This window comes from Lagopus leucura, unplaced genomic scaffold (assembly GCF_019238085.1).
Source record: "Lagopus leucura isolate 7727_CA_CO unplaced genomic scaffold, USGS_WTPT01 Super-Scaffold_100157, whole genome shotgun sequence".
NCBI lineage: Eukaryota > Metazoa > Chordata > Aves > Galliformes > Phasianidae > Lagopus > Lagopus leucura.
In genome coordinates this window covers 36,598,432-36,612,218 of record NW_024962334.1, presented here as the reverse complement: position 1 = coordinate 36,612,218, position 13,787 = coordinate 36,598,432, and positions in this window count along the sequence as shown.

Below are 13,787 nucleotides of genomic sequence, written 5' to 3'. Positions count from 1 at the left end.
ATGAAAGTGAGAAGTCAGGAAAGTTTTCTTGAAAGAGTGAATAGCCAAGAGTGAGGCAGGATCTTGGTTCTGTCCTGCCCTAACAGCTCTGCATCTTGGCTCACCGTGTTCTTATGTAGAAGATGGTCCTGCCTGTGGAACTGCCCACAGAGGGGGCTTACACTGTTTCACGATTCTTGAATGTTTTCGTCATTCTGTGGATGAGTGTCACCAAAATGGCATGTACAGGTTTTTGTGCTAAGTTTCCAATTCCTTAAAACCTGTCATGTTTTAGAAGCAATTGTGAAACCAAAAATAATAACTTAATTGTATGTATACTGGTCGATCTGTAACCCTGTATTCTGAAAACACCTACAAAATTCCAGGTCCCTCTAATGTTCAAGTCGCCTGTTTGAATTCTGTTCTGTCTCTCTTCATCTCTGTACAGGAATCCTTGTCTGTTCATTCTGAGCAAGCTGTACTTCCTAACACTATGAGCAGGGAAGCATCCTCCTGGTGCTTGTTGTTCTCCTTCACACACAGCTGTAGTGTCAGTGGAACACAGGGCCCTGAGGTCACTGAGCTGCTGGGAGAAATGACATCATGCCCAGTGCACCCTGAGAGCACAACTGAAGCTGGCAGGAGCATTTCTACCTCTCTGCTGCCATGGCTGGGCAAATGAGGAAAGAAAATCAAAGCAATCTCTGAGTAGTGTATTTTTGATACCTAGGAGGTCTAGAAACTAAAACACAGAGCACAGTGTTTTGTATCAAGTTATCAGTTATCATAATCACTGGGGAAAGCTTTTCGTTCAGAGCTTGTAAGTAGGGGTGTGGGTGGGTTGTTTGTGGCTTTTTTTTTAAACAAGAACAACAACATTTTGATATATTTAATTCCAAAAAAACTGGGCACCTCACATCTTTCTATACAAAGTTTTCTTTATTTACTCTGCTAAAAAATATCACAGTTAAGGATGCAGCCACTGTGAAAGACAGTGCTTTGGCCTAACAAGGTCTTCTAATTGTGGATGCAAATCCAGTAGTTAAAATTCCTGCTGTTCCTGTAGAGTTCTGCAATATCTGAGCACATGGTAAGCGTAATTTAAATTATACATACACCCTGCAAGTAAGAACTAAAGAGTCCTTTTTGTAGAGTACAGCTTTCAATCTGACTTCTCAGTCAGTGCAGGACTTAATTTATGCACTAGTTTGTAGTACTGAGGCAAAGCAGCATGTTTTCTGCATCCTCCTGGATGGTGCAGGCTTGGAAAGATATTTATTCATAAGAGGAGGTCTAAGGCAGTGGTTGTTCAGTTTGTCTCTGGCAACATAATTGTGGTGTGTTTCAGCTGCCTGAATAGGCATAATGCTGAAATCTTAGGTCTGCTACACTTCACCTGAAATTTATTTGCATCACTGAAGACAAAAGTTATCATAGCTTGAGAATTCTGCTGGAATAGAGATGCTTGAAAACCACAGCATCTCAGAATATCATCAGCTGATGATTATTACAAGCTGTTTTTGCCAACATAGTGTAAGCTGAATATATATTATTAAATAAAAACAATCAGTCCGCTGTTTGTATGCCTACTCCTTGTTCATGTTTGTGAAATGAAGTTTCCCATCCTATCCTGAGTATTCTGGATTCAATGGCGTTCACTTAGTTGAATCAATTTAGAATTATAATGGAAAATGACTCAGTGAATAGTTTCTTGTTTCATTTCTGGTTTTTGGAGATTTTTTTTTTTTTCTGATTTATATCAGTTAAACTTCATTTTCACTTCCATGTATTTTCTTGGAATTTCAGTTCCTAACATTTACTTTTTAATGGATTATATTATATATTTTTAAATATGTTTTTCGTCTTCTAAAGCAATTGTATTTGAAAGATTTACTAGAAAAATCACCCAGAAATGTGCAGCTCAACTACAGCTAGTTGAGGAACTAATCCTGAGTAAAAAGTGAATTTCTGAGATATCAGAATATATGAGATATGTTGATACATGTGGTTTTAATGCCTTCCCAGATGGTCTCCTGATTTCCAGTTTTGCTTTCAAGTGAATCTACTACATTTTGAAGGTAAACAGTACAGGTTGGAGGCTAACCTGCTGGAGAAGCTCTGCAGAGAAGGACCTGAGGGTCCTGGTGGCCTACAGGTTGGCCATGAGCAGCACTGTGCCCTGTGGCCAAGAAGGCCAATTGGGTCCTGGAGTGACCACAGTTCTGGGTTCTGCATTCTGATAGCCCTGGGATGTTATGCAGTCTTGAAAAAAAAAGCAAAAAAAATATGTTAAAGCCAACTGAAGTTTGCACGTTCATTTAAACTGCAGTTTGTATATACTTACAATGAGAAATCATCTTTTTGTACTCTTCTCATCTTCTATTTTTGATTATTTCTATACCATATTTTATTTATTCATTTAAAGCTTGAAGCTATGACTGCTAATAAATCATCCTGTCTTGCACAACTTGAAAAGACTGATCCTGCTTGAGAGATGTAAGGATGTGAGCTGCCACCAAACATCAGTGTGTATGCAGCTATACACAGCTGTAATGACTTGCACGCATGCGACTGACTTTTCAGAAATCATCCTTGTTCAGAAGTGCTTGTGAAGATCACAAAGGCCTTCAAGACCATTTTGTTTCTCTCACTCTCCTTTTGCTCTATTTGTTGCCTGCTGTTATTCTCTCATAAGCAATTAACCTGTGCTGTTACTTGTGTCAGGTTGGTATCCTGTACAAAGTAAATGCACAAAAACAAATCTGGGGCCTCCAGGTTAATTTTCCTACGCTAACATTAACTTCAGATGTTAGCTTTGTTTTAGAGCTTTTCTCACAATTAAATCATATTTTAGAAGAGGAAGAAATTTGGAAGGGCCATTCCATACTTTTCATCCCAAAGGCACCTCGTGTGTGTTCCCCATGAAATGGGAATGCCAGTCTGGCTGCAAGTGTTAGATTTCAAGCAGTTGTGGTGATTTTTTTTGTTTGCTTTTGAAGTACCTGGAACCTCAGATGAGAATGTCTCCTTCTGTGCTTCCTTTTCTATGACTAAGTGCAGTAGCAAAATATTGTATCAAAATATTATTTTTGTTTTAAATTTGTGATTGATCAAATTACAGTTGTAGAGCAGTTGCATTACCCACTTTTATTAGTAGCACATTTTCCATTCGTCTTTGTTTATGATGACGCTGCAGAAGTGTCCTTATCCATTATATTATCTAATTAAACACTAATGTGTTGTGAATATTCTTCCATATGGTTCACGTTTATTTCCTTCTGTAACATGCTCTCTGTTTCTGATTTAGTTCTGCTCCCCACCCCTCATGCAGTTTGCTGCCTCACAGGTTTGTGCGATCGCTCATTTGGCTCTCGAGTGGACTTATCTTCTTCATTTTGCTGTCTGTACAGCTGGCTCACTCTGCCCTTTAAATCCCAAGTTAAACATTCGTTTCTTAATTATACTAGTGCACACTCTTCTCACTTATATATATACACTTGTTTTTTTAATGCATTGTAGTTTTGGATGCCATTCATTTGTTACGTCTTGTTTGTCATTTGTTTTTTTCTCACTGCAAAGCGTGCAGTACTTCTGCAGGGATTGTTTACCAATACATACAGGAAAGCTGTTGTTTTGGAGCTGTAATGGTTTTGCAGCTTGCAACACGTGTTCTGAATATACAGAATTAACATAAAGGAAAAAAAAAAAAAGAATGTCTACTAAATCAAGCAAATAAACATAAGTAGAAGTCTAATTTTGCTTACAAGTTCTCAACAAATTTTCATTCAGTGCCATAAGAAGAAATGCAGAGACTGTAGTAGTTTCTCTCTCAAGTGTGAGCTGAAGGATTGGTGAGCTCAGCTTAATTGGTCTGATTCTCATATTCGGCAACATAAGGGTCAGTCTGTTAGATACAAACATATGGACAGCATTATAATTGAAAGTAAAATGCACAGGTTAAAATTTTGGCACTTCAGAGCTGTGTAAAATCTAGTGTAAATATACTGGAGGTTAGTTTTCTGGAGCTGGGAGTAGCATTTCAGTGCAAGGATGATCATGTGCTGATAAGGAATTGGAAAGCAATTATAGTTCTCCTGTGTTATGCATATCAGGAATTTTTTTGTTGCAAAATCAAACACAGAAAAAGTAGTTCAGATCTATGCAAATAATTATGTTTTCTTCCCTCCTGGAAATAAAAAGCTCGAAGATTTTAAATGGGATCAAACTGAAAATGTTTTTTTAACCCTAGTATTAAAAGCTTAGAGTACCCCGTGGTTTCTGTGGTTTCCAAGACCCCAGTGTTTCGAAAATTCCCTGTGTCAAGCTCCTTCTTACTGGGAAGGTTTGCACGGAAATGTCTGTGGCGGGCAGTGCCCTTTGTCACTGGGCCTGAGGTACTCTGAAGAACTCTCATACTCTCATATTGGTGTGGTCTGACAGCGTGAGAGCAGGAAGGACAAGGACTGCGTCATCCCAAGAGAAGTACTATGAAATACCCTCTGCTCCTCTCACCCCTTAGGTGAATGTTCTGGCCACAAGGCTAGAAAATAATCTTTCTCCAGTTCAATGACTATTTTAAATTATGATACAGAAAACAAATAGCATTCATTGTCTTTAGGGAGGTGAATCAGCTTATGAGTGCTGATGATTCACCTTTCTTTGATGAGAGGATAGCATCCAACCTTGGGTTTTAATATTCTGGAGGAACTCAGTGACTACTGTGCTTCCAGATGAAAGATGAATTACACCCAGCATTTCCAAGGCATCTTCTGCATGCCCCAAACCACTTGGGGACAGGTAGAGAACAGCCTAGCTTGAAGCTCCGCAGGTGCTCTGCTAGGAAGAGCTAGGAAGGTGCAGGGGCGACCAGAAGCATGTGTTCACACGCATGGAGAATTGGACTGAAAGATCTTACGTAACTAGGATCACAGAGGAGCTGTAGGAAGACAGACGCACTCAGGACAGCCCAGTGAGGTGCCACAAAATTAATAAATGTACCCATATGTGAGGAGAGTCTGAGAGAGCTGAATCTGTTCAGACTGGAGCAGAGGATGCTCGGGGGGGAGATCTTACCAATGTCCATAAATGGACACTGGAGGGGAGGATGCAAATGAATGGAGCCAGATTCTTTCCAGTGGTGCCTAGAATCAGGACAAGAGGCAATGGGACAAAGGAACAAGAGGAACACCAGGAAGCACTTCTGTGCTGTGGGGATGACAGAGCACTGGCACAGGCTGCCTAGAGATTGTGGAGACTGCTCCTTGGGGAGCTTCAGAAGCCACCTGGCTGTGGCCCTGGGCCTGCTGCTCCAGGTGTCCCTGCTGGAGTAGGGGTGGGGCCAGATGGACACAGAGGTGCATCCCAAACTCAGCCCTTTTGTAGTTCTGTGGTCACAGACAGCTTTGGATTTAGGTGCTTGCAAGATCTCACTTTTGACCATTGTTTTGCAAATACAAAAGCTGTCTGGAGTAATAAAAAATATTTTATTGTGTCTTTTAGGTAATTTTATTTCTATTTAAAAGATTAATTACCTGTTTCAGTAACTGTTGGTAGGCATTCGCTGAAGCAATTGATTTCTGCAGGTGGTGACTAATTCATGTATAGTAATTACAGTAGGTGATCATTTGTGGGACTTACCTCCCTCCAGCTCAGATGTAAAGCCCTCTGCAATCACTTCAGTCTGCCTTTGGGGCTGGTAGGGATCTTGTCAGCAGAGCATGAGGTGCCAACAACTACATACCTTGCAGGCATCTCACGTAGGTTCTCCTGTTCTTGACATCAGTCCAGTCATTGTGATGGGTTTTCCTGCCATGACATTATTGAGGTTTATGGAGATGACTTCATCTCTGTGTGACGAAGTTAGCTCCAACTTTTACTCTCAGTGTTGTAGGGTGAAAAGTCCTGCAATTTGTTGCCTTGCTTGCAGCTAGTGTCGTTTTTGCATAGTATCTTTAAACACTGTTCCCTGACAAGGCCATATACTTGTGGATTTTTATCTCATATCATGTATCACACAACATCAAAAGCAATAAAAGCATTTGTTATACCTTTAAAAATGTTCTTGTTTTTAATATTTGTAATCCATTCAAGCCTTTTTAAACATTTGGACAATCTTTGCAAAGAGAGGTTAACTGTGAAAACCTTTCTTTCCTACAAAGATCTATAATTAAAAACTTGATGTTTGTTCCTGCAGCCAGATGTGCTTGTATTTTGGATTCATCGTTGTAGCATCTTGACAAGGAGCTAGAAGAGATTTGCTTAGTTGTTATTAATAATGCTACTTCAGTGCCGTGCCATTTATTCTGAATAATGACAAGAATTTCATGGGATTAATTGCCAATTTTACAAGCAAGATTAATTGGCAAAATAAAAAAGCTCTTCACTACAATAGCACTCTTCACCTGGAATGCAGGACTACTATACTTGTGTGTTTAACCTTAGACTGTTTTATCTTTAGTTGATGATCGTTTTGTAAAGACTGCTCTGCTCCTAAATAGTATTTATAGGTTCTCTAACATTTCCAGTCTGAACTTTGTTGGTTGCTTAAACGTTACTTGCAGAAGGTCTGAAAAATATTTGCAACTACTGTTAATTCATCTGGTGCGAAAAAAACAACTTATAGGCAACTGTTTTTCAGTTTGTTCTGAGGCATTTTAACTACAATGTAGCCTCAGTCTGAGTCAATCAGAATCAGTCACATTTTCTCTTTAATGGAGATGCACTACATTAGTTTTGCAACCTCTGAAAATGCATCTGAAGGACATAAACATTGCTCGGGTCTCCATTCTTCTCAAAAAGATGCATACTAATATGAATCCTAAACAAACATTTTTGGTGCTCTGTTCACAGTCACTTTCATGTGCTATAGTGATGGATTACCTGCTCTGTTGACTTGGGCAAGACTGGAGAATAAAAAAAAACAGGCAAATCTGTCCACTGCTGTGACAACCTAGACTGAAGTGCCAAATTCTGCAAACAGGCCATTCTTCATGAGCAGAAGAAAATACTAAATGGTACCCAGCTAGCCAGGGATCACCAAATGTGCCAGAGCAAAACCCATAGCTGAACTGGAAAGGGAACGTTATGTAAGTTCTGCTGTGCGTTCTTTTTCTTGCTGCTCAGTGACACTTCTCATGTCCTACCACACAAAAGCTCAGAGTGCCTTTCCTGCACTGGCTTTTCCTGCATTTCAGTGCATTAAATAATACGCAGAGCAATTTCACATAACATCTGTAGCGTATATCTGTCATTACATAGCACACGCTTGCATACACACACATGCATAAAGCTATTTTTAAAGATTAGGAAGGTCACAAAGTCGTGGGCTTGGCCTAGATTCCTGATCCCTTGGTTATGCCTGTGGCTGTCCCCTTCATCCCTCCCCAGGAGATTGCTGCTGCTGTGGCTGCTGTCAGATCCCGGTGTGTCAGCAAACTGCAGGCAGCAGCAGCTCAGCTAAGAAGTACTGTGCTGGGCCAGCAGCTGCGGGCTCAGCCTTTCTCCCATTTATTTAAAGGGACTGAAGACGTTACCATGTCCAGCTGTGTGACCAGTGTTATTCCCAGCTGCTACAACTATATCCAACATGGATGACAGCTTCACAGAAAGGAAATACTAATGAATCTCTTTTCAGTCAGTTCCAATTCCATAATCATGATAACATTACCCCATCTTATTCTGTGCTTTGAGAAGATGTGTATTCAGTGATTTATTAGTTTTTCTTTCCTCTTTATTCAAAATAGTTCCTAAATCCAAGCCATACAGCTTATGCAAATCCCTACTATGAAGTCAACAAAGAATTTCCATGGCAGACAGTTTTAGCTGGATGTTTAAGTTTGACTTAATTTTTTACTTAATTGACATACAGTATATAGAACGTCATACATCACGTCAGATACTTTCAGTTCATCAGAGCTGGCTTCCCAAAGGCTTTGAGAGACTAACCAAGATCATAACATGGGAAATTCCTTAACCAAGAACAGTATTTGAGCATTCATTTGGACTTTCTTGTTCCAACAGCATCTACTAAAAATACATTTACCAGCTAGAAGTAGAAATCTCTGCTTCTCTGTGGGGGAGTAATATGGGGAGATAGGTAACAAGTACTCCACGTACTTTTTATTCCACTTTCCTGCTGGGAAAAGATTCAGATTTTTTCAAACCTTTTGCTCTTTCCCATCAGAATCTTCACAAACTCATCAGAAAGTTCTTTCTCTCTCAATTAAAAGAATGTCAAAGATGCTTAATTTCCCCTTTGCAGTCCTACTCACATCTAAATCTGCATTTGACATTTCATGCTACGCCCAGTTCCAACAGATGTAGGCTCTGCATCCGTACAATTAGGTACTGTGTTAAGTGATATCTAATTATAGGAGATGTCTCCTTGAGCCATATGGCTTTCCCTGTATTTTCCTAGATGGTGTATGAAAGGTAAATGTGCAGTTTCGTTACGGAGATCCACCATTTTCAAGAAGTCGTGGGAAGAGTCATGTTTCTCTGAGGGGATCCAGTGCTCCTTGGACAGTGTGGCCAGACCATATAGAACATTTCCTCCCAGCTGTAAATACGAGTTCAAAAAGAAAACATAGGGATTAATTAATATCTGGACATTGATCTGGAGCCTGAGAATAAATGTTACAGGATGCAGCGCTGCAATCACTTCTGTATCTTTCCCATTTAGAAACAGTACTCTTCAATTTTTGAATTAGTATTCATTTCACTGCAAGAGACCTCTCTTCTGTTACCTGGCCACCTGGGATCCTTTTATAAGAAAAACATCATTCCAGTATTAGAAGGAATATTTCAACTTGCCATATTTAATCAGGACATATTGAAGCAAGATGCAAAGTACTATCAGCTAAAAGCTAAACTCCTGTCTTAGACACTAAGTGAGTGTAACCTTTCTGTCTAAAGAGAGCCAAAGTGTTTAAGAAGTTACTGGCTTAGTGCTATGCACAAAATAATGAGTAGCAATTTAACAATAAAATAATTAAACATAATAAGAATAACCTACAAAGCTTAAGATCGGTTAAGATATGTATTAAAATATCTTAATATCTTAAGGGTTAAGGTTCATGCAGAAGAGTGTCAGGTTTGTTTGCATGCCTCCCCCGTTTGGGATTAGATCACATTCCCCAAGGCTGAAGGCAATCTCCTTGTTATCATTTTCCATTATGAAATTTTCAGTGCTGCTCTGTCAGGCTGCAACCACGTCTTTAGTGAGCAGCAGACGTGCAGCCGGCTGTCAGCCGCTCTGCGTGCAAGCAGCTCAGCCATCACTGGGAGCATTGCCTGCTTGCCCAATGGTGCTGCTATCCATCCGATCCTGGAGCAGGAATCTGCAGGGCGCCTAAGGAGGAGGAAGACGAGGCTGTTCCCTGACAGCTCCCTGAAATGGACTCAGGCAGTGTTTGGCCAGTGCCTCACTACATTTTGCTGAGTCAAGTCGGCATTAAAGTGAATACAAGTTCTCCCCTGGGAGTCCTAACTACAGCTGAGGATGTGAGGAAGTTAAGGAGGAAAGCTTTCAGAGCCTTGGAGTGCTTTCAGAGCCTTTATTTATTTTTCTTTAACACCCAGGAAAAATGAAAAGTGAGGCCCGTGATCCATGGTACCTGAAAACTGTTCTTGCACTCATATGCAGCTTCACTCCAATTGATTTCATCTGGAGGATCCCTACTGGAGAAGGAATTTTGGAGTCATGAAGGAATTTTGTCCGTAGTAAGCATTACCATGAAACTTGCCCGCATCAGTGCTATGTTTCTTCCAGACCCAGCCACTGGTGAGCAGACTCCATGTCTCCATGCTTGAATTGGTCATACATGGCGTCTGGCAGGTTTCTTTCAGTGCATTTGGTATTTAGTAGTATTTTGTGTCATTATGAGAGTGTTTCAGTGCAACTTGGTGGGAGTAATCCGTCTGTAGTTCATTCATCTCAGGGCAGTAGGAAGCAAAATGTTGTTTCTTGGACGGACAGAGCTGAAAGGAATCTGTCCCCCGAAGCTCAGTGCGGATGGAAGGAGAGGTGCTGGAAGGCGGTGTCACGGGCACAGCCTGCAGAGCTGCTCGGAAAAAGACATGCAACAAAAAGCCGACAAGAGAGTAAAAACGTGCTCTGGGGATGAAGTCCAGCGAATGAGCTCTGTTGGCGAAGCTCTGGCTAAGAACAGGCTTCAGTGGCAACGCTGTAGCTGCCTTCTAGCGTCTCATTCCTAACCCCAGTGACTTTACGTGGGAGCCTCGGCGACCTCTCTGTTACCGGCACGGCGCGGGTCGGAGAAACGACCCATTACCGTGCTATCGAGCAGAACAAAGCCGCCAGATCCGATTGGAAGCCCTGCAGAGCACCAGGCGATGGATAGTGATGCTCCTCCGTCAGGAAGAGCCTCGGGGCAGGACGGCTTTCTGTCGGAAAGGTCAGACTTCAGTCAGCGTTAGTGCCCTGAGAGCCCTTGGTTGGTTTTGCTTTGCTTTGCTCCTCTGTCACTTTAAACATTTTTCATTTATCTACTAAGTGGCCTAGAATTAAGTGTTTCTACATAATGAAGCACAGGTATAGAACAAGAGAATTTCGAACTATTTTAACTGGTAATCATCCCCAGGATTTCTGAGTAAAAATCTTTGGCATACGGTCAGAAAAAAAAAGAAGAAGAAAAAAAACCAATACTATCTGTGGTGACATCAGTGAGACTCTCCAGAAAATTCTCTGAAAATGAGCCTTGCTCTGAATCTGTTGAAGAGAAGGTCCAGCAGAGCACGATCTCCTCTTTCTGTCCCAAGCTGGCTTGCTTTCAGCCATTTTTTACACTTCATTTTTTGCCCGTCCTTTTCAGTTATAACTAATCTCCCTGGGAGGTGATTCCAGCACTGCTGCAGAACCCATCGCACTGCACATGCCATAATAAAAATATGACACAACAACTTATATTTAACAAGGAAAAGAGGAATAGAAAGTGGTACGTCTGCACAATGAATAGAATAGAGCACTGACTTGGTATTTCCTGACTTCAGCGGTCCCTCCAAAATAAGAATGCATTAATAGAATTACACTTAGCTTTCTGCTTTTAAAAGGAAAATATTTGAAAGCAAAAGTCTTTTCATCTTCCAAGTTCTTTTGGCTCTGTATGTGAGATAGTGGAAATAACACAGGGCTGTGTAACCACAGCAAACAAGTGGGGTGGGAATTCTGTAGCTGCTCGCTGGCCCGGCAGGGAAGAGCAGCCTGGATTTTGGATTTAAGAGGTGGAATTTTTTTTCCCCCCCTTAACTCCATTCATTTTTATGGATGAAACTAAACATATTCTATTGTAGGCAGAACTGGTGGTGACCTGCAATTAAGAATATCTGATATTTCCATTACAAGAGGCAGCTTTTAGTTGGCTATAATTTCAGCTGCTGGTTGTTTTAAGTTTTAACCATTTAGGCAGAAGATTTCTTCTCTGGATATCTCTTGCAATCTGATTTTTGGGGGAGAACTACAGTAGAGAATGAGTAGAGACAAATGTGGGTAATGGTTCATCAGTGCCTATAAAGCAACTAAGCAAAAAGACATTGTGAACATATACAGAAGCTCTGAACATCTTGCTTAAAATTTGGCAATGTCACCCACCTACTGCGGTGTTTCTTCTTTCTGTGAAAAATCCCAGCTGATACACTGGCAGTAGAAATTTGTTAAAACTTAGCACATGAATGTGTAAAAAATAAAAATCACCAACTCTGAGCATGCTCCAAAGCAGGGACAGAATTAGCCTGCTGAGGAACACTTGATTGATCCACCAGGAAAAACGCTGAAAGGCAGCAGAAATATGTGCATATTTAACCTCCCAGCAACTTTAACTTCAGTGGGGCTTAGCTGATGGAATGTGTAAAGTTATTTTGCTTCCCTGTTTTATGAGTAAAATTCCCTAATATAGACAAGATTTCAGAGGTGCAGACTTCTCTCTCTTACAAATGAACTCGGTCCTTAACATCACTGTAAAAACAAAAATTAAGCTGACTCACCACCTCCTTCCTAGGTGTTTTTCCAGAAGGCACTACCAAATGCTCTTTGGGTACTGGAGCTTTTAACCAATCTATCAAGATATCTATGATGTGTGAAGATGATGATATTTTTGGAACTCTGCCAGCGGAGATCAATTGTTATCTGTATATTTCTCTCTGTCTTAAATCCATCCAACTCCATCAGCTCTGAGTTCAGTATATGACACTCAGTAGGGCTGTCACTGGTGTGCTGCTGCTAGAGACCCTGCTTCTGGGTCTTCTTCAGAGCTCCACCATACCAAAAATCCCCCCTGCTCTCACTTGGGCACACATCCTCCTTTTGCTGTCATCGCTATAATCTTGTAATAAAAAAGGGGGAGATTCCATGCTGCTACTGTTTAATGACCTTATTTCTATTTGCAGGAAAAGTGGCAATCTTCTTTCCACGCAAAGAGAGCAACTGTGGCTGTTTGCCCTTGCAGATTGCTCTGCAGGGCAGTCACTGCTGGCACTGCTCCTGTGTGAGTGTTTGGAGATAGGTTCACAAACCAGCAGGTTACAAATGAGAAAAGCTAGTGCCTGATGGACAGCCTAACAGAATCATTGGAAGTACAGCTGGAGAGTTTGGCGGTGTGGGGTCAGGCTCTGGAGGAGTTGCCTTCCCTTAACTGCAAGCTCAGCAAAGCCTTCTCCTGTGTGAGATCAGGGCAAGCACAAGTCCTCAAGGCCCCTTGGACCTAGAGAGCATGGAAGGAACGTATGACAGCACTTGGTTGTGACTGCTGCGAGCTGAGCCTGGACACTGCACAGCCTCCAAGCCTTTTGGAAGCCTTTGATAAAGTCAGACTGCTGCAATGACAGTGAATATTCAACTGGTTTGCCATGCATTGAAATCATCCCACCCATATAAGATACAAACAATTAAAAAATGTGAAATAGGGCTTTTTAACACATTTCTGCAAATTTCTATTTGTTTACAGGCTAAAGATATAACACCGATGTTCAGTAATTGAAAACCACAGAGGCCATGGTGCTTTTGTGTTCTAACAGCTAAGTAAAGGTTTTTGTCTACCACTCATGTTTATCTACCTACTACACATCCTATTATTTGGGTTAAAGGGAAAAAAATGTGCTGGCATGATTTCTTCCATCTGTTCCATAACCTCTGATATTGAGCTTCTAAAAAGCTCAAAGCAGACTAAACAGGTCGTAGTCAAAACAGTAAGGTTGCTTTTCATGCACTCTTAAAATCAGATGTTTTAATTATATCTTTTAGCTCATTTTCTAATTAGAAGATAGGTTCACAATGTGGTATCTATCTTCTTCCATTTGAATCAATAAACAGAGAAGTCATGAGAAAGGGACCTCTTCTCTTCAGGGAGTCTTTTCTTGTTAATGTTGACTCAGGTTGTTCGTGCTTATTCTAGTCTCCTTTCCTCTTCTGCCTACTTCCCACTCTTCTCTCTTTCAGTTCCCCCTCTTGTTTCCCAGATATGCTGCTGTACACATAGTGTGTATACATTTGTTCTGCATATTTATCTGCTGTGTTGTGAAGGCATTGCATTCTTCGGCCTGCACTGGGAACTCAGCTTTCTAACCAGGCTGGGTATGCTTTTTGACCCTACAGAGATTTCAAGCATGAATTTCCTGAAAGAGAAACACTTTGGTTACAAGTAATGCAGGCTGCACTTTCAAGTAATGCAGGCTGCACTTTCAAGTAACTGTGAGATCTGTTTGAAATGTTGGGGAGGGTTTGCCTTTCACCCTAAAATCATGGAGCTGAGAAATCTGCACTTTACATGTTTGCAACTTGCTGAAATTGAGATAAG